The following is a 25,188-nucleotide window of genomic DNA, read 5'->3' on the forward strand; positions in this document are numbered from 1 at the left end:
TGCGTGAGCAGCAGACTTAGCAGCAGGAACACCTCATCCCACTGAAGGCATACGGAATGTGTTATGTTTTAGAGGAGGCGAGGAAGCCCAGAGTTGATAGTTTCACATCAAAAACAAGCTGGAACATATCAGTCATAACAAAATAACTAGACTGTAGATCAGCTAAGAATATAATCTTGTCATGCATGATGATTTAAAGGCAAAGCATAATGCACCCATGGGCTCTGGAGAGCTTCCAAAATATTTTTGGTTTGCGATATAAGATTTCAAAGGAAGATACTTTATTTTCACAGTTGATGCTCCGGGTATGACATATACTCCTCAAATGAAGACCACTGTCTTAACTCTGAATCTAATTGGAATATATTTTAAGGAATTCAGCTGCACTGCTACCAAATAAATCTAAATAAATCCAAATGAATGTGGTATGTGTAGATTAAGAGCAGGATTATGACCAATAAATTGAAATACTTGATTAGAATCCAGACTTCTAATATTTATGGAGAAAGTTACACTTATTTTTTGTATGTCATGAAATAAAAATACAGGCAAGTTCATTTTCCAAAAGTCAGACTTGGTAGGAAAATAGCTGTGTCACTCACATACAGACACCTGTCCCCGCTGCCGAGGGCTCCCGTTAAGTGACACTGTGACACGCTGCATTCTTGGACATAAGAGGAAATCATACAGGAGAAAGTAAATGAGATTCCTGGTCCCATTTATTTATCCTTTCTGTAATGTGTGGTAATATTATTTTTGGCAGGCAAAGAACCTTAAACTACTCAAACTCTGAGGCAGAAAACAGCATTTAGGAGTCTATTTCACAAATGCAGTGGGAGTCATTTCCTATGTGGAAAACACACTCATAAGTGATTCAGAAGTTCAAATAGTCCAAAATTATGAAACTGGTGCCATGTCTGGCTGATTCAGAGAAAGTTTATATGGAAGAAAGCTCTGTGAGATGCCAACGAGATAAGAAAGGAAGTAATAACAAAGAAAGGAGAAGGGTATGTACTCGTATCAGAACCCAAGACAGTGAGATACACTCTAGACTACTTTGGCTTTCTTGAAATCTTTTGATGTATCAGAGCGTGGCAGTGTTGCTAGACTCAAATCAGACGTCTAGTTGGAAGAACACGTTTAGAAACAGGGTACATCAGAAACTAAGATTAGGTCATGGAAGGTACAAGGGCTTCTTGACATGTTAAATGCAGCATGTCACTGAGCTCAGCAAACACCACCTCAAAGCCTGGGGACAGAACCCATCATAGCTGACATGCTCCACAATGAGTCCACAATAAGGCTCATCGAGAACCATCCATCTTTGGCACATTCGCTACAAACCTCAAAGGTGAAGGCGCTTAAGCCTCTCTAGCTGCCTATGACTGTCCTTGACAGGGGGACTTCCGGTTGTTAGCCAGGATGGACCTCATAGGTACTGACCAGTAAGAGCTCCAGCTTGGCGGCTGGGACATGTGGTCACAGCAAGCCAGGTGTCCTGATGCCCATCCCAGGCTACCACACATGTGCCACATGACATGTGCTGCTACATGCTGGCATCCACGGAAGACCCAGGATGCTATGTCTGGGGGAGGGGGAGGCTAAACTAACAGCAGCCACTGGCCACATCCTCAAGCCCATGCATCTGCTCAGAGCCACCAGAGGAGCCGGGCCGGGGCTCACTTCATAAGGGACATACTTTACTTATAAAGCAGGTCATTGTATCAGGGTTTTGAGTTATGCTAACAATAGCTTACCACCACCATGACCTCTGCCTTCAACAGAAACAGACAAGAGGTAGTCATCTCAGTATCATTAGTAATATCCAGTACTTAGATTTGCAAAGATCTGTCACAGGACAATGAAAGATGAAAAGAAAAACAAACAAACAAAAAATAAAAATGGGGTGGGAGGGTGGAACCTGGAGAAATGGAACCAGTGAGTCATTTGCTTCATTCCTGAGTTAAGGCATCTACTGTGTCTGGTCACCGAACAGTCTTGGCCTCCCTGGATATCTCCAGGAAGGCTTAAGTATGACCCTTATTTAATAACCTCAACTTAATAACCTATTAATTCCCTCACACAGCAGTATAACATCACCCTGAGCCACAGAAAGGAAACACTGTACATTCCCCCGCGCCAACCCTATGGGATATTAGGCAACTTGGCACTCATTCCTTCTTCTGCCAGTGGAATGCCTTAGTAACAGGCATCCACACCCTGCTGGCTTTGCAAGGAATCAAATCCAGCGCCAAGGATCAAGCTTAGAACCCCTATATTGAAACAAGTGGGACTGTCACAAATCTCTAAAATGATCTCTAAAGCTAAAATGTATTTCTTACTTAGATCAAAGAAGCCTAACTCTTGGGAATGACTGCTTTTCCTAATCTCTGATTATATTTGGAACAATGGCTACAAAGACTGCCCAGGACAACTGCGGCTGAGCTCAGATTCTCTGAAGCCAGGAGGACATGAAAGATGCTCAAGTCTTGGGGCATCTGGATGACTCAGTCACTGGAGCGTGTGACCCTAGATCCAGGGGTCATAAGTTCGAGCCCAATGTTGGTTGTACAGATTACTTAAAAGTAAAATTTAAAAAAATCAGATGCTCAGTCTTTGTTCCTATGACCTTAAGTTCCTCACATTTTTGTCAGACTAAATTTTACAAGATCTCTCAGCATTATCTCTTATGAAGGGGGTAGTATTTACAGAGCTTATTCTCACAGCAACAAGTAACTGTGTATCCTTCTCAAGAGAACAAGGAAGAAGCAGGGGGTGAGAAAACTGAAGGAGAAAGTCCTGGTGCTCACGTCTCGGTTCTACAGCAAAGCCCCTCAACCTGGTCCAAAGAAACCTGAATCTTAATTAATAAAAAAGCACAAAACACATGGAGTCACAAGAAAAAAAATTTTTTTGTCCCCAACTTCAAAGCATAAAACTAATATTCCATTGGTATAATACCTTTCAAAAGGCAACTAAGTTTGTGTATAGTAATACACTTTCACTTCTGGATTCTGTTGCTCTGTCTGAAAAGCTCAACTGTGCATTTGCACGGTCTCCCTAAAAGAGCTTTTATTTCTAAAAAGTTCCTTCTGAAAACCTAAATCCTGGCGTCTTTGATCAAGACTGACTTCAAATAGAGGGACAAGTGGTTTCATGATAGCCTGAAGATATTCATTGGATCTCGGGCATCATAGTAAGTCTACACCCTCCTGGGTCAGAGGAACCAAGAGCATCACTTACACAGCAGACCTCACCCAGGCTCTGTGCAGAGCATTTCTTTCTTTCTTTTTTTTTTTTTTCTTTAAAGATTTTATTTATTTATTTGACAGAGAGAAATCACAAGTAGATGGAGAGGCAGGCAGAGAGAGAGAGAGAGAGAGGGAAGCAGACTCCCTGCTGAGCAGAGAGCCTGATGCGGGACTCGATCCCAGGGCCCTGATATCATGACCTGAGCCGAAGGCAGCGGCTTAACCCACTGAGCCACCCAGGCGCCCCTGTGCAGAGCATTTCTTTAAAAATCAAGTATGCCTACTTTCAAGTACGAATATGGGAATAAAACAAGTTATCCCCACTTGGCTCTGGAGGAGACCAATTATATAGGAACAGGAGGTATGAAGCTCAAATTTTATAAGTTATTCAAAAGACAGATGCTAATAACATCGTGATTTCATGTTTCATCTGCTCTTTCAATGAATGTTTAATGTTAATATCTTGAGACTTCTTCTTTAATATGAAAGGTTAAATAATAAAAGCAGAGGAAAAGTGGGGAATAAAGCATTTCTGAGTAAATAAAAAAATATAGTTCAAGTTATTTTGTGAATCAACTTTCTTTTCAAATAAGCCCTTGAACTTGGAACTCAGACTGGATAATGTAGGTCTTAATGATTAACACCTGTACTCTAAATTGATACCTACAAGCTAATAGTTTGATAAATGAAAGCTAATTATTTTATTCATGAAAATAAACTTAAGTCATTAATTTCTTGGCTTAATTCTTTGATATTTTATTAAATGACTGTTTTAATTTTATATTTCATTTCTGACCATGTTTGAGGTAAGCCTTTAGGAGACGGTGGGGCAATACTTTACAACTTCGAAATAAATCTTTACCATGCTAAGATCCAATCACCACTTTCTATTTTATTCTACCACTTTAAAGTATGGCTCATTTTTTTTTTTTTTTAAGTATAGGTTGGTTTGTTGTTTTATTTTCAGCATTCCTGCTATTAACATATACTCCTACAGGTTGAGAGTCCTGCAAATGTCTTGTGGTCTGAGATCACGTGGCTGCCTCTGGCAGCTGGGCCTTCCTCTCGCCCCCATTCCCGCATAGGCACCAATACTCAGACATGAAAGTGCTTCCCTATCACTTGGCCATTTTTCTAGTTCACATTCTTTAGTGAAACCTCAAATAACCAAACAAGTTCAACAAAAGTTTACCGGAGCTTATGAACATAGTGCTAATGGCTTTTCTTCTGCTGCTGTCTAATGAGCCCAGAGAAAAAGGGTAGAAAGAACAGCTTGGTTAATATAGGGGTCAACCCCCGCCCCCCGCCAAAAAATAGCGCAGGTATATTGGAAGTGGACCATGACCACAGATTTGAGGTGGTGAGTTTAAGACATACTCACCAAATAACAGGGAAGAAGGGCAGCTAGGCAGAACTCGGGCCATCTGATGAGAACACAGGGAGCTGAAGGGAGAGGACAAAATATATCACTGAATCTAGGAAGGCAGCGGGGAATTTGGGGGTTTTATGCTGTCATCAAAGACAGAGAGGTCCTCTTGGTTCCTACACCAATTTACTGGCAGCAGGAACACAACTGGAGCAAACCATGTCCCCCAAGAGTCACCATAGGGGTGGGAATAAGAGTTCCTGTGCACTGTGGTTCTCCCTGAGATTTCAGCTTCATTCTCTTCTTATGACCCTTAACAGCCATTATAACCCTGGATCCCAGGGCCGTGGTTAAGGCGTGTGACTAAGAGCCTGTGAAACACAGGGAATTGCAGGGGTCCCGAGTGGAGAGACGGAGCAGGGTCCTCAGAATGCCACGGCACCTGCCCCCAATACTTCCTCCATCTGGAATGGCCACCTCAGTCCCTCAGGATCTGTCTCCTCCCCCTGCAGGAGAGAGCCACCAGACGGTCTCCCCAGGGTTACCATAGAGCAAAGTAAATATGAGCTATCAGTTCCTTTGTGGCAGATACGTTATCTTCTGGACAATTCAGGGAGAAGTAGCGACAGGCTTCCATTGGGAGCAGATACTCGCTGCTTGGGACACCCTTAATTTATACCAAACCCTAAGAAGCCTTTATTCAGTCTGAGGATCACCGGAGGGACAAAGGAAAAATGGGTTTTAACCATAAGTTAAAGTAATACAAGGAGATGAACCCGTTTCTCTTGATACAGAGACACTCCCATGCCCCTGAGAAGGGCTCCAAAAAAATCCACTACTTTCTTACATAAATCGTCACGTTGGGACAAACTGCCCTCAGCGTTGAGTCCTGAACCTCATTACCTATGTGCACTGTGCTCACGATGCTGCCTCCTGTGAGAGCTGCAAAGCTGAATGCTGTTTCCTCAAGGTTACAGCTAAAACCTCCTTTTCTCCTTTTAGACTATGGACTCAGAGAAATCCTTCTTTCCTTTGATTGCCTAACAGCTAGTTTCTGTGCCTGTACTGGATATTTGCGGGGTCGTAAGGACTTCTATTTTTGTAGTTGGAGTAAGTGAATTAAAGCTGTTTATTAGCACATCAGGTTCACACCTGACTCCCACTCCTCTGACATATTCTCCCCCTCCCGTACTACTATCCACTCTCACCCACGTGCTCCCTCTGGGATAATTCTCTTCCTGTTGATTCTATTTTTTTGGTATTTCCTCTGGGAGGTTATGTGAATGGTAAATACTCTTATTTTATATATTTTAAATTTTCTTAATTTTGTTCTCCTCCTGGAACGACAGTTTAGGAAGATACAAGATTCTACACACACTGTCCTTTTTTCTTAGCCCTGCTGGATTATTACTTCCCTGTCTTCTGGCATCTCAGCTGCCAAGGACAAGTCTATTAAGGGAAACCTTTCCTCTCTTCGTTGTACAATTCTATGTCTAAGATAGTTCATGTGAATTGCCTTTATTTGCTGTTTGGTTCCTGGAATCCTTCTGATCTGCTGCTTCTTGACCTTCATCGGTTCTGGAAGACTTGGGGTTGGGTGCCCAGTCCTTCTTCCTGAGCATCCCAGATACACTCATCTATAATCTTTGTGAGAAAATTCCAAGAGTGGATTCAATGTCCCAGGTTTTGTTCTGTCTTCCTTAACAGATGCTTTGTCACTGAGGTTTGCAGGATCATTTTTGAAAGAGAGGTCATTTTTGTTTTGTTCCGACCTTGTTCTCCTGACAACTGTCTTCATAGCTGCCTGCACTTAGTTCTTCTCCCAGCCCGTGTTCATGCACATGCTCTAAGACAGTGTGGATATTAGCATTTTAGAGCTTCAGTTCTATGGTGATATCAGGAATAGAATAGAACCAGCAGACAATCTGCCTTGGTTTCTGGACAAACCATGTTTTTATCCCACTTTCTCTCCTTACTTCACAACTTCTAAGAACACTACGGCCCCAACATGGCAGAGACTTTTTGCATCTGGTCACAATGGTGATGGAAATCAGGTGGGGGAAGAAGGGTTCTCACTTCCACTCCTTCCTACAAGCAAGGAGCCTGGCTCCACTGCCCCTGTCCCAATAGCCAAGGAGCCCTTGTGCACCTTCCCACTCTGGCCAGGAGACTGGTTGGCTCACCGTTCCAAGTTCCAGTCCGATCACAACTTCCTATCTCTGAGCACCTTCTGGTCTTTGAGGTGTTCATCTTGATCTTTGGGCTGGCTGTGTCACTTCCATTTTCTCTCTTCTGTTCTGTCATCAGCATGTGGAGGATGGTGTGGAACATCAGGCCTACGGAGCGGGAGCCGCACTGACCAGGACTCTCCTGGCACCCAGCGTGGTGCCTAATACACAACAGGTAAGTGCACACAACCCAATGTTGATGGAGTCTTGAGTCAGCATAGCACAGCATCAATAGTCATTGTGGCATATATGTTTTATTTGCTTTGATTAAAAATAGCCATGTCTGGGGTACCCGGATGGCTCAGTTGGTTAAGCCACTGCCTTTTGCTCAGGTCATGATCCTAGAATTCTGGGATCAAGTCCCGCTTCGGGCTGCCTGCTCAGTGGGGAGTCTGCTTCTTCCTCTGACCCTCTCCCCTCCCAAGCTCTCTCTCTCACTCTCATTCTCTCTCAAATAAATAAATAAAATCTTTAAAAAATAGCCATGTCCACGCCAGCCACACGAATGTGACAATTTCCTATACTACTCATAACGAGCTTGAAATAGTTCTAATTCTAAGAACTATTAGAATGGGTATTCTCTACATTTAATGTATTATTGATGACATGATCCTAAGAAAAATGTTTTTCGGATCTGAAACTGATATTTACATGAATCGGCTCAAACCCATTTAGCCAACATCATTCTCAATCCCGGAACACCTGGGTGGCACAAGCAGTTAAATATTTGACACTTGGTTTCGGCTGAGGTCTTGAAGTTGGTGTCCTGATCTCAGGGTTATGATCTTGTGATTCTGGGATTGAGCCCTGCATTGGACTTTGTACTTGGTGTGGAGTCTGCTTGGGATTCCCTCTCTTCCTCTGCCCCTCACCTCATGTGCGCTCTCTCTTTCTCTAAAATAAATAAATAAATAAAATCTTTAAAAAAGAGAGAAAGTAGTAAGCCATTCCAAGAAGCTTTTCTACAGGAAGTGTGTAATGTAAGGAAAAACAGTGTCTCCTAACCAATCCTGAAGCCATCAGGATAAAATATATTTGCAAAGCATAGCATATAAATACCACAGGAAGAAGAGTAATAATCCTCAGGAATTCTCAAAAAAGAAAAAAAAATGAAGAAAAAGAAAGAAAAGTTCAAAGAATAAAAATTTTTCAGATGGCTTCAGCACTGACCAGGAGAAAATGATCTTTGATTTTTTTGAAAAGACTTCCATTATTTAACATGGAAATATTTTTGGTACAGAGAAATTAAATTTATTAGGTTGTTGATTTCAAAATAAATAATGCTTAAGAATATCCAGCTGCCACTGACTTAATTCTCTGGGCGTCACACAGCTGCTCTGACTGATAGTTTTACCTTCCAGGAGAAAAAACACACCGCATGCAAGTGTGTCATTCTGGTTCGAGCTAGTTTCATTCCCGCTATCACATAATATATTGACCATGTATTTTACAAAGAAGTCTTTGGTTACTTCTGAGTAAATTGATAACCTGCAAAGCTGAAAGCCTGTGGTCACTCCATCGAAGTACAAACATCACTTTCTTTTAAAACTCTGCACATTCCAGACTAATAATCTAATGACAGCTGTGCTAAATCATCAAATCTTTAAACCACCCTGTCTTCTGTTGGAAATGACCCTAGTGGTCGTCTTTCCTATAGAATTCCTGATCCTCGGCTGTTCCCTGATGAGCCTGCTGATACCAGCGTCCCTGGAAGGCCCATTTAAAACTCACCAGCAGATTCCAATTTAGGGATGTGCATTTCTAACAAGCTCCCAGAGGACGTGGCAGCTGCTGGTTGGAGAACCTCACTTTGAGAACCATGGCTCTAGCTTCTTTCTTTCCCCTTTCACGACATCCAGTAGAGTTAAACCAATCCTCCTCAGGCCAGACATCAATGTAACAAGCAGAGCTGTCCCATGAAAGCTAAAACAACTTCCTTTCCTCCCTTAGCCCCTCTGTTAATCCGATTCCTCGTCCACCCACACAGCATCTCTTGTCCAACCAACCAAACCCTTTCACAGCTCTGACAACCTGTGATCTCACTCGGCTAGAAGGCTCTCCTTATCTGCCAATAAGTGGTCACTCTTTTATCATTTCTTATTCATTCACTCAGTAATTCAATAACTATTTATGAGTCACCATACTTAGTGCTGTGAAAAATACTGAGGTCAAGACCAGCCATAATTAGCCTCAAATCAACAAATACCCCATGACTCCATATCTGTCTTAGAAATTAAATTGTTAACAAGCAAAAAATAAGTTCCCCCAAAGCATTCTGAACTGGTTTTTCCAGGAGTGGAAATGGATATGTGGTATATCTAGTGTAGTCTCTTTCCTGGCCCTCTTGTAACTTAGTACCTATTTTATTTTTTAAAGATTTTATTTATTTATTTGACAGAGAGAGATTCCAAGTAGGCAGAGAGGCAGGCAGAGAGAGATGAGGAAGCAGGCTCCCTGCTGAGCAGAGAGCCCGATGTGAGGCTCAATCCCAGAACCCTGAGATCATGACCTGAGCTAAAGGCAGAGGCTTAACCCACTGAGCCACCTAGGTGCCCCTTAGTATCCATTTTAAAGAGTTCTAAAGAGTTAAGAGTGTAACAAAGATTCCACTATGTATATGCTAAATTGATTTGCAACCTCATGCTGTAGGCTTAAGAAAACTAATTGCTGGTAATTACAAACTCATGCTGGGTATTCTCTCTACATAGAAGGAAACTGAAGTATTTGAGGGCCTGAGATAAGACTGCCATCTTGGTATTCCTGGAGCTTAATGGCACAGGACAGCTCAAGATCTAGACAAAAGGATGAAACCACTCCATGCCTGTTATATTTTTCAGATGAAATATTTTTACACACAACACCACGGCAATATATATTCAGTGGTCATATATTACTCAGCCTTTTGAACCAAACAGACATTTTCATAATCCTCAAAGTCCTATGTGTACATTTTTACTCTTCTTACTCGTGCTTAATTTTTAAATAATATTTATTCATTTTCCAGTGCAGATCTTAATGAAGTCATTCAAGTTATCCAAAACTAATAAGCCCATGGAATAAATGGAATTAGTAATGATAAAGGAAGCTTTCACACAGACCCAATTAAGTCAATTTTATAATTTTATTAAAGCATGACAGAAGAGCCCATGTAAGTGCAATAAAGTTTAATGGAAACTCAGTCTGGTCCTAAGAGTGGGCATCATAGGCAATGAAAGCATAACTTATAAATAAGAAACAGTCTTACAAAAAGTCTCTATTTCCTCAGATATTAGGCAACATCTACCCATGATCAAATTTATGCACTCAGAGCTGTGGATAGCTAAACTGATGCTATATACTGCTTGTACAGTTTGCATTTGAAAAATGAAGTTATTCTTTAATTAGCATTTCTAAGCCAAAGTTAACGGCTGTTTGAAAATGAGGCTCATTACATGATTCTGTAAATGTACTCGTAATAACTGACATTACCACACAGCTGTATAAACATATTTACCATGACATTTTTCTTCTACCGCAGGTGTGTATTTTCCATTCTGAGCATTAGTAATATGTATCTCAGACTAGCCTGGCTTAGTAGTAACACCGAAGGGAAAAAAATATTTCTTAAATTATTTAACTATTTGTAGAATAAAATGTTAATCCCACAGAACATATGTCATAAACATATCTTATTTTTGTATTTTTCTGCTCCGACTTATCCCTGAAAGGGTTTATGGTAGCCATGTAATTCCTTTTCTCTTTTAGATATATTAACAATAAAATCTTCATCTAAAAGTTCAATGAAATCAGCCTCAAAAGAAATAATCTGATTTGCATGACCAGCAGACATTACTTGCAACCTGAGTATATTTTGTGTTTTTCTAGTAACACAATAAAATATTTTTAAAAAGGTAAAATATTCCATAATATAATCAAATAACTAGGAATCATTCAGCAAGTCCCTGAAAAAGCTAAAGATAAATTACTCTCTCTAAATTTAATATAAAGTATCACATTAAGAGGAACGGTTTCAGGAATGAACTTTTAGCCTTTATGAACATCAAGAATGGTAATGTGTTAGATGATAAAAGTCTACAAATATTTTAGCACACAAATAGCATATTTGATACCGTTCTGAACCAATGGCTTAGTAACAACTTACAATGATCACTTACAAGCAGAGGTTTAGGAAACTCCCACAAAATCTATCTAACAATTCTGAAGCTTCACTCTTGGAGACTACTTTTTAGTTTTGGAAAAATAAAACTGATTAAAAACCTCACACTGGCAAGTAATCAAACACCTTCCATGTCTCAAGTGATTTCTTTTTTTTTTTTCTTCTTTTTTAAAGATGTACTTATTTATTTTAGAGAGAGATGGAAAGAGAGTGTGAGCAGGAGGGGCAGAGGGAGAGGGGGAGAAAATCTCAAGCAGACTCTGCACAGAGCACAGGGCTGATGCAGGGCTTGATCTCAGGAGCCTGAGATCAGGACTTGAGCCAAAACCAAGAGTTAGATGCTCAAAACAGCACCTCCCCCCCCACCGCCCCAGATGCCTACAGTGATTTCTAAAGATGTTGCACCCTTTACATAAAGGACATAAGACTATTTTTCAGCTGGTGCCCAGTGCCTATTAGCTTCACCCTTCCTGAAGGATGGAATACACAAACTTTTATTTTCCATAAAAGGGATCTGAATTGTGGGGAACCCAGCACACACGCTGAGTTCTATTAGATCTGAACATGAACAATGGAGGAGGCCAGGATAATACAAGATGTATTTAAGCACAAACTTAATGCTGATTTGTGCTGCTATCTCGTGCTGAGTGAGCACCCAAACACACAGCTTCCAATACACAGGAGCAGTGCTCTTCCCCCGTCTCTGCGCAAACGCCCCTGGAGACTGGGAAGGTCTCTGGCATCTGATAAATCCAAGATTTAGAATATTGATGTTTAGCATACCTTGAAGGTGATATCAACTGTCTCTGGCACCTTACACAGTGCAGTTCAGGTCCCACTTCACCCACCATCTCTGCACAGTGATCACAAGGCAGACCAAGGAATAGGAGCTTGCAGGGCTTTTCTGTGTCCTCACTCATCCCAGAGCAGAAGCATAGTAATTTTTGTAACAAAGCAATCTGCTATAGTCAAGCATGTGCTCCAAATTCTTCCCACTATAATATCAGAAGATACATTTAAATATATATATATAATGCTACAATTTAATATTTACTGTTACAATTAATGCTTCTTTAGATCTATCAAAATACTGACCCACTTCTATGATCATAGTGATTTTTGCCTCTCATGCTTGCATCTGGGTTTAATTTCCTTCTAGTTGAAGGATATAGTTCTGCAGCTCTTTTGGCAAAAAGCTATTGATAGGACACATCCTCAGTCTCTGCAGATCCCGAAATGTCTTCTCTTCACTGTTACTCTTAAATTATTGCCCCTAGAACTTTGAAGGTGTTAGACCACAGCCTTCTGACACCTGCTAGGAAGTCGGCTGTCAGTCTTAGGAAGGAAACCTACCTTTGTCTGCAGTCATTACTAGCATTTTCTTTTCGATGACTATTTCACACCTGGTCCTGGCTCTTCCAGCCTCTGACAAATCTGCCTCCCTCCTCATGCTGGGCTAATGACCTGGGTTTCTAGTTTCCCGGGGATACAGGAACAACCACTGTCCACATTCACTGCCAGGGGCCCAGCAGCAACTGCACGCAAGCCAGCTCTCTGACAGCTGCCTTCTCCTACAGATAAAGGACTCTCACGCATGAGGCTAACCCTATACTTGTGCCCTAGATGCATTCTCTCATACGCTACAGAACTCTGCCCAACACTTCTCACAAAATCTTCCCTCTCTACTGGCTCACCCCATCAGTTCATAAATAAGCTCTTAGTTTTTCTGTTTTAAAAATAACAAGACAAATATAAAACCTCCCCTCAGCTCATACCCAGATTTCCAGACAGAGCCCCTACCTTCAGCAACCACACATCACTCTGTTCTTAAAATATTGGCTTTGATCACAGGTGAGATCACAGTCAAGTTTGTTGGGATCACACTGGGATCACTTGAGATCGCGGTTCACTACTGCCATATTGATCTATCTTTAATTTTTCAGGTGAATTACTATCCTGCCTTAAAAGTATGTTTTGGGAGGAACCATGATATCTTTTAGTAGATGAATAGATAAATGAACACATGCACACAATGGAACATTACTCAGAGCTAAAAAGAAATGACATTTCAAGCCATGAACAGACATGGAGGAATCTTAAATGCTTATTACTACATGAAAGAAGTTGATCTGAAAAGGCTACGTGTTGTACGAGTCCAACTACAGCACATTTTGGAAAAGGAAAAACTATGGAGACAATATAAAGATCTGTGGTTGCCAGGGGTCAAGGGGGAAGGGAAGGATGAAGAGGTTTATGAGGGCAGTGAAAACACTGTGATAACGATAACAATAGACACACATCATTATGCATCTGTCTAAATCCACAGAACGCACACCACCAAGAATGAGCTCTAATGAATACAACTGTGGCCTCTGGATGATTACGATGCGTCCATGTAGGTCCACCTACCCTAACAAGTGTCCCGTCTGGTGAGGATGTTGACAGTGGGGGAGACTATGCATGCATGGGAATTGGGGAACACAGAGAACTCTCTACCTCCCTCTCCATCTTGCTATGAAACTAAAACTGCTCTAGAACAAATACTACTTCTTTTTTAAAGTAAATTCTGGGTTATTTTGGTTATTGCTGTTTTCATTGAAAGTCTAACTAAAGTCAAGTTTCAGTCTTTCAGACTGATATACCATCCAGTTTGCAAATTTGTTGAAGGATGGGACTTCTCCATATTTCAATTAATTCCTTGTTTGGTAGGATCCCCAACAGAAAAAAAGAAAACAGAAGCCAAGAACAACAACAAATGAAGGGTATGATGAACTGAAAAGCCATTCACCAAACTAGATTTTCTGTTTCCTGTCTCATCTATTGAGATAGATAATCCAAATTCCCTGCATTGTGTGACCATATATGGATGACCTGTTTAATTCACCTTGTTTAATTCTCATTCTTCCCAGGAGAATCAAGTACCATGATTATCTCCATTACATCAATGAGAAAATGAAGGTTTAACAACACTCCAGAACTGACAATAAAGTCTGGCATCTGAGACCAGAGCCTAGACTTTTACTCACTGCACAGGTCAGTCCTAAGGACTCAGGCTTGTAAGGTAATGTGTGCTCTCAAACATATAAGCCCTGTCAGGGTTTAAGGAACTAAACTACCAGAATTTTACTTGTTTTAATTAATCTTACGAATTTACCTAATGACAGAGCATATACTGTACTTTTTATTAAACTTTATTATAAAATTAATTAAACTCTTGAAGTCAGAAAACTTTTGGGCATGTAAAAGCCATTACTTTTGGAAAAATTGGATTAAGGCAACAGACAGCTCTACATAGAAATTGACATTAAATCTCTTCTTGCTCTAGCTAAACAATCTCTTCCTTTAAGCCAAACAATATAAAATAAGGCCTCACCCTTTGCAATGAGGATATCATTAAAATGGAGATTTTATTATTGAAAACTTGGTTAACATAAAAATTGTGTTTGAATGCCCACAACTTAGAAATTGTAGATGACAATTCATCAACTGAGAAGACATCTATCTTAGTCTTCATCTGACATCTGCCTGAGAAAATTAGATACGGAAGGCAGAGACTGAAGGAAAACAAGTTACTTTTAAAACTGTTGTAAATATCCTCTTACTGTTAGAACCTAAGACTCTATTTTCTTGATTTTCCCCCTATGATCAACAGGGGAAAATTTCAGGAGACAGCACAAGGCAGTGGAAAGACTGTATGAAACATAATTTTTGTGCACTTAGGTTTTCTTGTGGCCTTATTTGTATGAATCAACTGAAAGGTAAAGGTCTGTATTCACACCAAGCGTTATTTCAAAAAGAAGCTGCTCAAAAATGTATTTGCAACTTATTTTCTAAAAAGATATATAAATCTTTTCTCAGAAGCATCAAAGATTAAATGTCACAAAAGTTAAAGTAGCTCAGTGTTAGTTAATTGAAGTAGCTCAGTGTTAGTAACTAGGTGTTAGTGTTAGTTACTTTGATTAAACCAGATCAGGGCCCAAGTACACCAACTAGCTTGTTTAATTTAAACTAGTCTGAAAATCAAGCTCAGATATCAGGAGATGTAAGAGAATGAAAGTAATGTAATATGTATTATATAAGCTAACCCTGGAGGCAACTTCACATAGTGTCTATTAAAAATGGAAACTGTGCCTTCCCTCCCAACCCCAGTGGGCTGTTAGGGAGATCACGAGAGATGCGGCATTTGAAAAAGATTGGCGGCGGGGGTTGGGGGGTGATGTCTGAGTGGCTCAGTCTGTTGAGTGCCTGACTCTTGATTTCAGCTCAGGTGCCCCGAGATGGAGCCCACCATCCGGCTCTGTGCTCAGTGGGGAGTCTGTCTGTTGGAGATTCTCTTTCCCTCTGCTCCTCCCACTCACACTCTCTCTCACCCTTTCTCTCTTAAGTAAATAAATAATCTTTTTTTTTTTTTTTTTTTTAGGATTTTATTCATTTATTTGACAGACAGAGATCACAAGTAGGCAGAGAGAGAGGAGGAAGCAGGCTCCCTGCTGAGCAGAGAGCCCGATGCGGGTCTTGATCCCAGGACCCTGAGATCATGACCTGAGCTGAAGGCAGAGGCTTTACCCCACTGAGCCACCCAGGAGCCCCGTAAATAAATAATCTTAAAAAACAACAACAACATGGTTTTAAGTGTTAGGCACTTTTTTAATTAAAAAAAAAAGTTTTCTTGTTATTATTAAACCAAAAATTCAACAGGAAGGGTTTCAAGACCTATAAATGACCTAAAATTTTTCATTTGTTTTTCAAGAGAAGCACTTTTCCTCCTCAAAGAACATTCTATGCCACATAAAAATCAAGCTGATACTTCAATCATTGTGTCCCTCCCCCAACCGCTTCATGAACTCGGGTCTTTTAAAAAATAATTCCCCTTCCCACCTCTGAAAAAGACATTCTGATCTGGCTTAAACTTTTATAATACATCAACTGGTACAGATTTTCTCCACTCAAAAAGATGTTTATATCCCTGCAGCTAAATTTCTTCCATGTGCTATAAGCTATAACCAACCCTGGAGAAAGCGACCAGAACTTTACAAATAAGACCATTTCATAAGCAAGTTTATGTTTTTGCTCCAAGAACTCAGCTAGTGAGAATCAGATGCCAATAAACATCTGTAAGACACTCAGACACAAGGCAGGAAAGCAGGACAGCGCGCGCAGGTGCTGCTGACCAGCAGCTGGAGACAGAGAGGGGGGAACGAGTGCTCTCAGTACTCAGGTGACACAGGGAAAATGTTCTCCAAAGGAAATCCGAAAGGAATACAATCGTGTTTTTAAGGCACGTGTAGTTTAACCAAGAGACCAAGTACTTGAGCCTCTGAAGGTATAGTCAAATACATATATAATAATACTGTACGCACATTAAGTATATAAGCCATTCACTGAAAGTGAGAGCTGTGGATGTTCAGAAGCTCTTCCCGGAGACAGCAGGGCAGACCTCGTTATTTCTCGATCACACCACATCTGTTAGGTGCAGCATTAAACCATTCATAACCGGCTCATGGAACGGCCTCCTCGAAGGGTTAGTACAATCCCCTGGAAAGACAGAATGGCTCCTTGCAAATTTAAGTGATCATATACTTTCTCACAAAAACACAAAACTAGATGCTAACAGTATTTTAAATCATTGAAAATGTAATTTCACTTTCTTACTTTTAAACAGCTTTGTTGATGTATCATTTCCACACAACAACATGTACAGATTTCAGTGAGTTTTGACAAATGGGTGGGCTCGTCCACGTGATCACTACCAGATTCGAGCTACAGAGTATGTCACTTCTTGTCCCCTTTCCAGCCAGCCTCCCAACTCCATGCCACTCCAGCCAGCACCGATTAACTCCTGTGTTCATAGATGCCTCTTCCCCACTAGAACACTGACTCAAAGACTGCACCACAACGCATTTACACGTTCTGCTGTGGATACACGCCAAGGTTATTTCCAGCTTCTGTCGATTATAGATAGAGCTGATGTGAACACTCATGCACAAGTCTTTGTTTTCACTAACTACGAAGCGATGGAATTGCATGTGTGTTTACTCAGAGACTGGCTGTTGGGCATGTGGTAATGCCGCGTTCCCGCTGACTGAAAATGTTCCACTCATGCTGCTTTCTGTCCAACACTTGTTCTTCTCAGTCTTTCTTATTTTAGCCATTCTGGTGGTTGTAAGTGGTATCTTGCTGTGAACTGTATTTTATTTTGTCTTTTAGATCTTATTTTTAAGCAATCTCTACACCCAATATAGGACTCAAAACTACAGCCCTGAGATCAAGAATCATGAGCCCCCTTGCTGTGAATTTTAAATAACTCAAGTGTCTTTTCAGGTCTGCCCATTTAAAAAAAATCATCTTATTACTGTATTATAAAAGTTCACTAGGTCTTCCAGATACAAGCTCTTTGTCACACATTGTTTCACAAATATTTTGTCTGACTTTACGGTCTTGCTTTTTCATTTTTTAAATAGTAACTTTTGAAGGCCAGAAACATGTACAGTCTTGGAAGTCCAATTTATCAAAACATTTTTTAATCGTTTGAATAGTGATTTTCTCCTAAGAAGTTGTTATGGTCTAAATGTTTATGTCCACCCTCCCCCCCAATTCATAGTTACATCCTAATGTGATGGATTAGGAAGTGGGCCTGTAGGAGGTGATCAGGCCATGTGGATGAGGCCCTCATGAACGGGATTAGTACCCTTAGAGAAGAGAGCCCAGAGAGAAGCCCAAGGAGAATTTCACCTTCAGGAGGATGGCCCTCACCTGACCATGTTAGCACCCTGATCTTGGACTTCCAGCCTCAGACCTTTGAGAAATAAAGTCTGTTTTCTGTAAGCCACCCCTGCCTGTACTACTTTGTTACAGGGGCTTGAGTGGACCAAGAAATCTCTGCCTAACCTAAGTATACAAAGGCTTTCCATGCTTTGCTCTATAAGATTCAGGTTTAGGTTTTACAACATTTAGGTCTATGATAGATTTTTTACAGACCTTGGTATTTGCCGTGAGACAGAGATCAAAGTTATCTCACCTGACCCCCAGGAGATCCAGTTAACCCAGCATCACAGGTTGAAAGGCTAATGTTTGGCACCTCTGCCAAAAAGCCAATTGGCTATATACGTGTGGGTCTATTTCTGGACTCTTCATTCTGTTGTATTTATGTGTTTGTCTATCAATCATCCTCTCTTAACGAGGAGAAGTGGACTTTATTTCTTCTGTCTTGGTATCAGGAGTCAGAAGCAGAGCAGCTGCTGATGCTGACGCATCCCTTCAACAAGGAGTAGTAACAGATTGAGAAAAATGGCAAAAGTTTTTATTTTGGTATTCTTTAAAAAGGATCACTTCTAGGGGTGCCTGGATGGTTTAGTCGACAAGTTGAGGGTCTGACTCTTGATTTCAGCTCAGGTCATGATCTCAGGGTCATAGGATAGAGCCCCCATGCAGGGTTCTGTGCTCAGTGGGGAGCCTGCTTGAGATTTTCTCTCCCTCTGCCCCTCCCCCACATGCACACACCTGTGAAAACATATGCACATGCACGCTCTCTCTCTCTCTCAAATAAATAAATCTTGTTTAAAAATGGTCACTTATTTTTAAAACAATAAATATAAGCCAAATGTGTTATGTGCTTAATGTGTTAAATTAGTAATGCTAAAATGTGTTAAACTAGTTTTCTAAGTTGACTGTTATTCAGTTAACTACTTGGAATGAATATAGAGGCAAAAAAGCACCAAGGGGGCCAGCTCCATAAAGGGTTGTCAGTAAGCCTTTCAGAATTTCCCCCAAATGCTTTCCCTGATCTTCAGCTGGACAGTGCTCCCTCAGACTCATCCCTGGTCAGCTCTCCCCAACTATAACCACCCTGCCCTGACCAGCAGGGTGTCCAAGCAGGACAGCCTGCTTGGCCATGATAACCAAGAGGTATGAGTTCATGCTTTCTTTAGAGCGAAAACAGAAATCATCTTTTATATTTTGAAATTCATCCATATTTCCATGCATCCTTAGTTCCTTCCCAGGAAGGAAAAAGGAAAGAAGTGTCCCTCCTTCTTTGCTGTATTCTCTACCCATGTCCTTCATCTTAGCCTCAGTGTCTCACGTGGTGAATCTGTGACATTTCTGAAATCAGACACTGGAATCCCCGAGATTCTCAGTACCATACTTCAGTCTGTATTTTTCATACATTTATGTTTTAAATAACAAGCGACAGAAATTATACACAGTGAATAATTTTTCCAAGATAGAATTACATTAAAAGCTTCAGAAATTCCCTGTAACACAAGATATTTAGTAACAAAGGCATGGATTATTATTATTATTATTAACCACCAACATATTATAATAAGATTACATATTCCAGTAACATGTAAAAACAATCTATACTTCACAGACATCTAATAACAGAAAATAGTAAATGAAATGAACATAATGTAAATGTCCAACAAAAGTCATTTAAAAATGAAAAGACATATAAAAGTCATCATATTTTATTTTTTAGTTTTTTTAAGTAGGCTCCACACCCAGGGTGGAGTCCAACATGGGGCCTGAACTCATGACATGAGACCGAGACCTGAGCTGAGACTAAGAGCCGGAGGCTTAACTGACTGAGCCATCTAAGTGCCCCAAAAGTCATCTTTTTTTTTTTTTTTTCTTTTTTGAGAGAGAGCGCAACTGCAGCAGAGGGAGAGGGAAAGAAACTCCCACGTGGACTCTATGCCCACCTTAGAGCCTGACTGGGGCTCGATCTCACAACTCTGAGATTATGACCTGAGCCAAAACAAGACTCAGATGCTTAACTGACTGAGCCACCATTTTTTTTTTAACAAAAGTCATCATTTTTTAACAAAATTTTTAAAACACACAAAACATTGACAGTCTTAATCTCTGTTTCATGACAAATGATCCAGACACAGAAAAGTTTCTTTCATTCTGCACGGATGCAAAAAAAGCACCAAGGGGTCTAGCTCCACAAAGGGTTGTCAATTGTGACAAATGGGTGGGCTGAGCATTTGGGTATATTTTGCTTCATTTAAACTCATTTCCGTTTTTTGTTTTCTTAAAATCCAATATAGTTGACATACAGTATAATACTAGTTTCAGGTGTACAATATAGTGATTTCACAGTTCCATACGTCACCTGGTGCTCATCACGACAGGTAAACTCCTTCATCCCCATCACCTGTTCCCCCCATCCCCACCCCCACCTCCTCCCGGGTGAACATCAGCATGTTCTCTAGAGTTAAGAGTCTGTTTCTTGGTTTGTCTTTTTTATTTTTTTTTTTCTTTGTTCACTTGTTCTGTTTCTTAAATTCCATACCCATTTCCTCCCCTCCCCAATTTCCTTTTTTAATGGTGAGATCATTTTGCCTGCTTGCCCTGATTTTGGTTTTGCTAACGAGGTCAGTATTGAGTCATGAATTCAGATTACAAATCAGTTTCAATCCCACAGTCACACTCACAGCTTTGTTCTACTCAAGTACTAACAATAATTGCAGCCTGTAGCAAGTATCAAGCCCTGGAAACTGTCAGCAAACATAATGAGGTAGCATTCCAATAATGTCATTTGAATCTTCTAGAGAGGGAAATGGCGTAGCATAGACCCACAGGTCCAGACCTCCACTTTGCATGAATCCCGGCTAGTTCTTGGAACACCACTCCCTGGAATCATACAAAGTGATGAAATATATAATGGACTTATTAATACTTATTTTGTGGGGTTTTGGGGGGGCTCAGTCAGTTAACTGTCTGCTTTGGGTAAGGTAATTATCCTAAGGTCCTGGGATTGAGCCCCGTGTCAGGCTCCCTGCTCAAGAGGGAGTCTGCTTCTCTCTCTCCCTTTATTTTTTCCCCCTGCTTGTGTGCTCTCTCTCTCAGATAAATAAATCAAATCTTTAAAATAAATACTTTGTTTGCAAAAACGACTCACTGTTAGCAGCAGACATGACTAAGAATACCCTGAATACATGTAACAACCAAATGTAACAGGAGAGTGTGAATTTTTCCTTCCTGCATGCTCCTGTCCAGGTTCCCAGGAATGTGTGCCCTGGCCGCTGACACCTGCACCCAGGTTTCTTGCTCTCGCTAAAGATTTGATGTCAGCAGGACCCTTTGAATCAATCTGTGCCTTGATTGCTGATGCTTAATTTTTACAGGAGAGTTACAATATTTTCCCTGTTTTCCTGATTTCCCCACCATTTAGGGGTCTAGGGAAAAGGACATAAATTGTGCAAGGTATTTTCATCACCTGCCCTTCCCATTCCCACTGATTTCCTACTCTTGGCTTCCAATCAAACCATTCTGAGCGCTGCCTTCCTTCCCCTCTCCCCTGCCACTGCTCAGTACATTTACTATGTATTCTTATGTTGTAGTATAAAATGTATACTATGTAAAGATCCTTACTAATGATTTACTCCTGCTCCTCCTCAACACACAACAGTCAGGTTTCCACTCTCACCTCCTACAGAGCCTGGTTTTTGACCTCTGCTCTCTTCTCAGCTCTCCTCCTCCTCCACCTCCATGTAGCACCTGCTGCCACAAATCAGTCCTCTAACTTGGTTTTCTGAGCAAGGCTCCATCCAGGTACCTCCTACTGCCTTTCTGTAGGCTACTTGGTCTGACCTCTTCCTCCAGTGAAGGTTTGCCCGAAGTTCTAAGGAGTCCAGGACTTTCATCTGAGACGCTGTTCCTGAGTGATTTCAGCACACTCTGACCCCCAGGTCCTTCCCTGCAGCTGCAGCCTCGCTCCTGACCGACAGATACAAACTTCTGTCTGCTGGATTTCAGCACCTGGAGATGGCAATCCTGCTTTCTTCTAGGCCATGCTCAGGGCACATGCGGCCTCTGCACCTGTCCTATCGTTAGCATGTCCTAGGGCCACCTCACTGCACTGGCTCCCAACTCTGTCCTTCAGTTAGCCAGGCTTCCTTCCAACACGAGACCTTCACATGCTGTCCTCACTTCCTAAGAAAAAAATCTTCCCCTCCCCTCTTCTTCACTTGGCCAACAGGTGTTGTGAGTTTCCATGTCCTTCCAGATTCACACACTGAAGTCCTAACCCCAACACCGCAGAATGACCTCATTAGGAAGTAGGGTCAAAACCGAGGAATTTCTTCAGATGAGCTCCTATGCCTGGTGTTCTGATATAAAGGGGAAGCTTGGACACACACACAGGGAGAATGCCTGTGTCAGCATGAAGGCAAAGATGGGGGTGATGTGTCTACAACCCAGAAATGTGAAAGACTGCCCACAATCACTAGAAGCTAGGAGAGAGGATGGAAGAGGTTCTCCTCGGAAGCCTCAGAAGGAACACATTGATCTCAGACTTCTAGTTTCCAGACTATGAGACAATAAATTTCTGCCGTTTAAGCCACCAGTCTGTGGCACCTCATATGGCAGACACTTGGAAACTGACATACCTAGTCGTCATTCAATCTTAGCTCAAATGTCACCTACTCAAGGAAGGCCTCCCCATCTCCCTCAAAATGAACTAGTCCCTACCTCCCTCACTTACATGGTCTCACTCTACTCTTCCTTTGTGGCATTTATCTTATTTATCTGTGTGATTAATTATACTGGCACTGATCTCCTCTAGTCTATAAAACAGACTATGTCCAGGTCCATGGCTATTTCTTTCTGGCCTTGAGGTCCTGGCCCCAATCTGAAGTTAGCTCAATCATCTATGTATGTACTTATTTACTATTTGCTTCTTCCTCCACCGAGCATGACCCTGGCCTGTAGGATGGCGCCAGGTGTGTGGCCGGTGTGCAGTAAGTTTGCCCTTCCATAGACAACTAACCCCAGAACCCAGGCCTGCTCTGCCCACTGCTGACTGTGTCCCCAGCGTACAGTCACACAGAAGGCTGAAAAAATGACTGAAGGAGCCTATTTAGTATGGTGGGCAGTTCATTGTAAGGATGCTGTAATCACTTAAAAACAACGAAAGTTTGAGGACTATAACTTTCTCTTTATTAAAGAAAATCTCGTTAAGCACTAATACATTCTTCATCAACTCATTTCTGCTTTCCAGCTGATATTTAATATTTAAGAATGTTTGCCAACAAAAGAACTCAAAAGGCACAGCTCTTAGCTATGACTGATCTCAAAATGATTTAAATTCGTGGACTGAAGATAAAACTTTTCAAAACTTTCAACAAAACCAAAAGACAACTGACAGAATGGGAGAAGATATTCTAAAATGACATATCAGATAAAGGGCTAGTATCCAAAGTCTGTTAAGAACTTATCAAACTCAACACCCAAAGAACAAATAATCTAATCAAGAAATGGGCAGAAGACATAAACAGACATTTTGCAAAGAAGACATCCAAATGACAAACAGACACATGAACAAGTGCTCAACATCACTCAGCATCAGGGAAATACAAATCAAAACCATAATGAGATACCACCTCACACCAGTCAGAATGGCTAAAATTAACAAGGCAGGAAAGGACAGATGTTGGCGAGAACATGGAAAAAGGGGAGCCCTCCTACACTGTTGGTGGGAATGCAAGCTGGTGCAGCCACTCTGGAAAACAGTATGGGGTTTCCTCAAAAAGTTGAAAATAGAGCTTCCCTATGACCCAGCAATTGCACTACCGGGTATTTACCCTAAAGATACAAATGTAGTGATCCAAAAGGGCACATGCACCTGAATGTTTAGAGCAGCAATGTCCACAATAGCCAAACTATGGAAAGAACCTAGATGTCCATAGACAGATGAATGGATAAAGAAGATGTCATGTATACATAGGAATACAACAGAATTTTATGCAGCCATCAAAAGAAATGAAATCTTGGCATTTGCAACGACATGGATGGAACTAGAGGGTATTATGCTGAGCGAAACAAGTCAATCAGAGAAAGATAATTATCATATGATCTCTCTGATATGAGGAACTTGAGAGGCACGGTGGGGAGTTGTGGGGGGGTAGGGAAGGGAAAAATGAAACAAGATGGGATCGGGAGGAAGACAAACCATAAGAGACTCTTAATCTCACGAAATAAACTGAGGGTTGCTGGGGGGTGAGGGGGTAGGGCTAGGGTGGTTGGGTTATGGACATTGGGGAGGGTATGTGCTATGGTAAGTGCTGTGAAATGTGTAAGACTGATAATTCACAGACCTGTACTCCTGGGGAAAATAATACATTATATGTTAATTTTAAAAAAACAAAACACAAGAAACTTTTCAAAACTTTCTTCATTAAGTTTTCTGCTCTGAAATAGCAAAATGGAGAAGGGCTAAATGTTTTTTCCTAGATATGGCCGATGTAATGCTAGCAACATTAAGAAAAATTTTTTAAAGATTTATTTATTTATTTATTTAGAGAGCAAACAGGCAGAGGGACAGAGGGACAGAGAAGCTTGGAGCCTGACATGGGGCTCAATATGAGATCATGACCTGAGATGAAATCAAGAATTGGATGCTTAAATGACTGAGCCAACCAAGTACCTCGCAACACTGAGAAATTTTTTAAAAATTATTTTTACCGGGGCACCTGGGTGGCTCAGGGGGTTAAGCCTCTGCCTTCGGCTCAGGTCATGATCTCAGGGTCCTGGAATCAAGCCCTGCATCAGGCTCTCTGCTCAGCAGGGAGCCTGCTTCCCGCTCTCTCTGCCTGCCTCTCTGCCCACTGGTGATCTTGCTCTCTGTCAAATAAATCAATAAAATCTTTAAAAAAATTACTTTTACCCATTATCCTAAGTTTCTAACAGAATAGGGACTTTGCTTTTTTATGTGTTTCCTATGGTCTTTGCCCAAAGCACATACATTTCATGTAGTTGTAATAATATATGGCCATGACTATGAGAAAAATGATAAGCCAATTCAAAACTATATTTGGAAGAAAATCAGTATCACACAAACCAAGAGATATTGTCCCAAGTGCTATTGTTTGTATGTCATCTTCAATCAGAAAATCTCTCAAAAGAGTTCCTTTTACACAGGAATCTTTAGGAATTGCAGAAAAGCACTTATTGGGGGGGAAAAAAAGACATCCTATCATTAATTATCTGAGCAGACAAGGTAACTGAACACCAAACAGAACCCTGGCTTTCAAGGGATTAGATGTCAATTTATTTAATACTCGCTTACTTGGATTTTGACATTTCTTCTTCCCTCCCTAAAATCATGACTTGAAGTATAAAATGTATTTTTAACAAGAGTTAGAATCTCAGGAAAATAAACATATTACTTATCTAAAAGGT

At 41.0% G+C, this 25,188-nt stretch overlaps 1 protein-coding gene across 12 annotated transcripts in view; it reads right to left on the bottom strand.

Moving 5' to 3' along the window:
• DISP1 (dispatched RND transporter family member 1) overlaps positions 1-25,188 on the bottom strand; it is a 174,510-nt gene that overhangs the window by 65,834 nt on the left and 83,488 nt on the right. For 6 of the 12 annotated variants that reach the window (XM_044267458.1, XM_044267457.1, XM_044267448.1 and 3 more), the window contains one exon: positions 16,362-16,536. The exons of 3 other annotated variants lie outside the window; for them this stretch is intronic. The gene's annotated coding sequence lies outside the window, so the exon portion shown is untranslated. Of the gene's footprint in view, positions 1-4,632; positions 4,695-8,576; positions 8,670-16,361; positions 16,537-25,188 lie in introns of those variants that run through there. 3 more of the 12 variants (XM_044267449.1, XM_044267454.1, XM_044267453.1) reach the window with 3 other exon arrangements.

The sequence above is a fragment of the Neovison vison genome, chromosome 10 (genome assembly GCF_020171115.1).
Source record: "Neovison vison isolate M4711 chromosome 10, ASM_NN_V1, whole genome shotgun sequence".
NCBI classification, from domain to species: Eukaryota; Metazoa; Chordata; class Mammalia; order Carnivora; family Mustelidae; genus Neogale; species Neogale vison.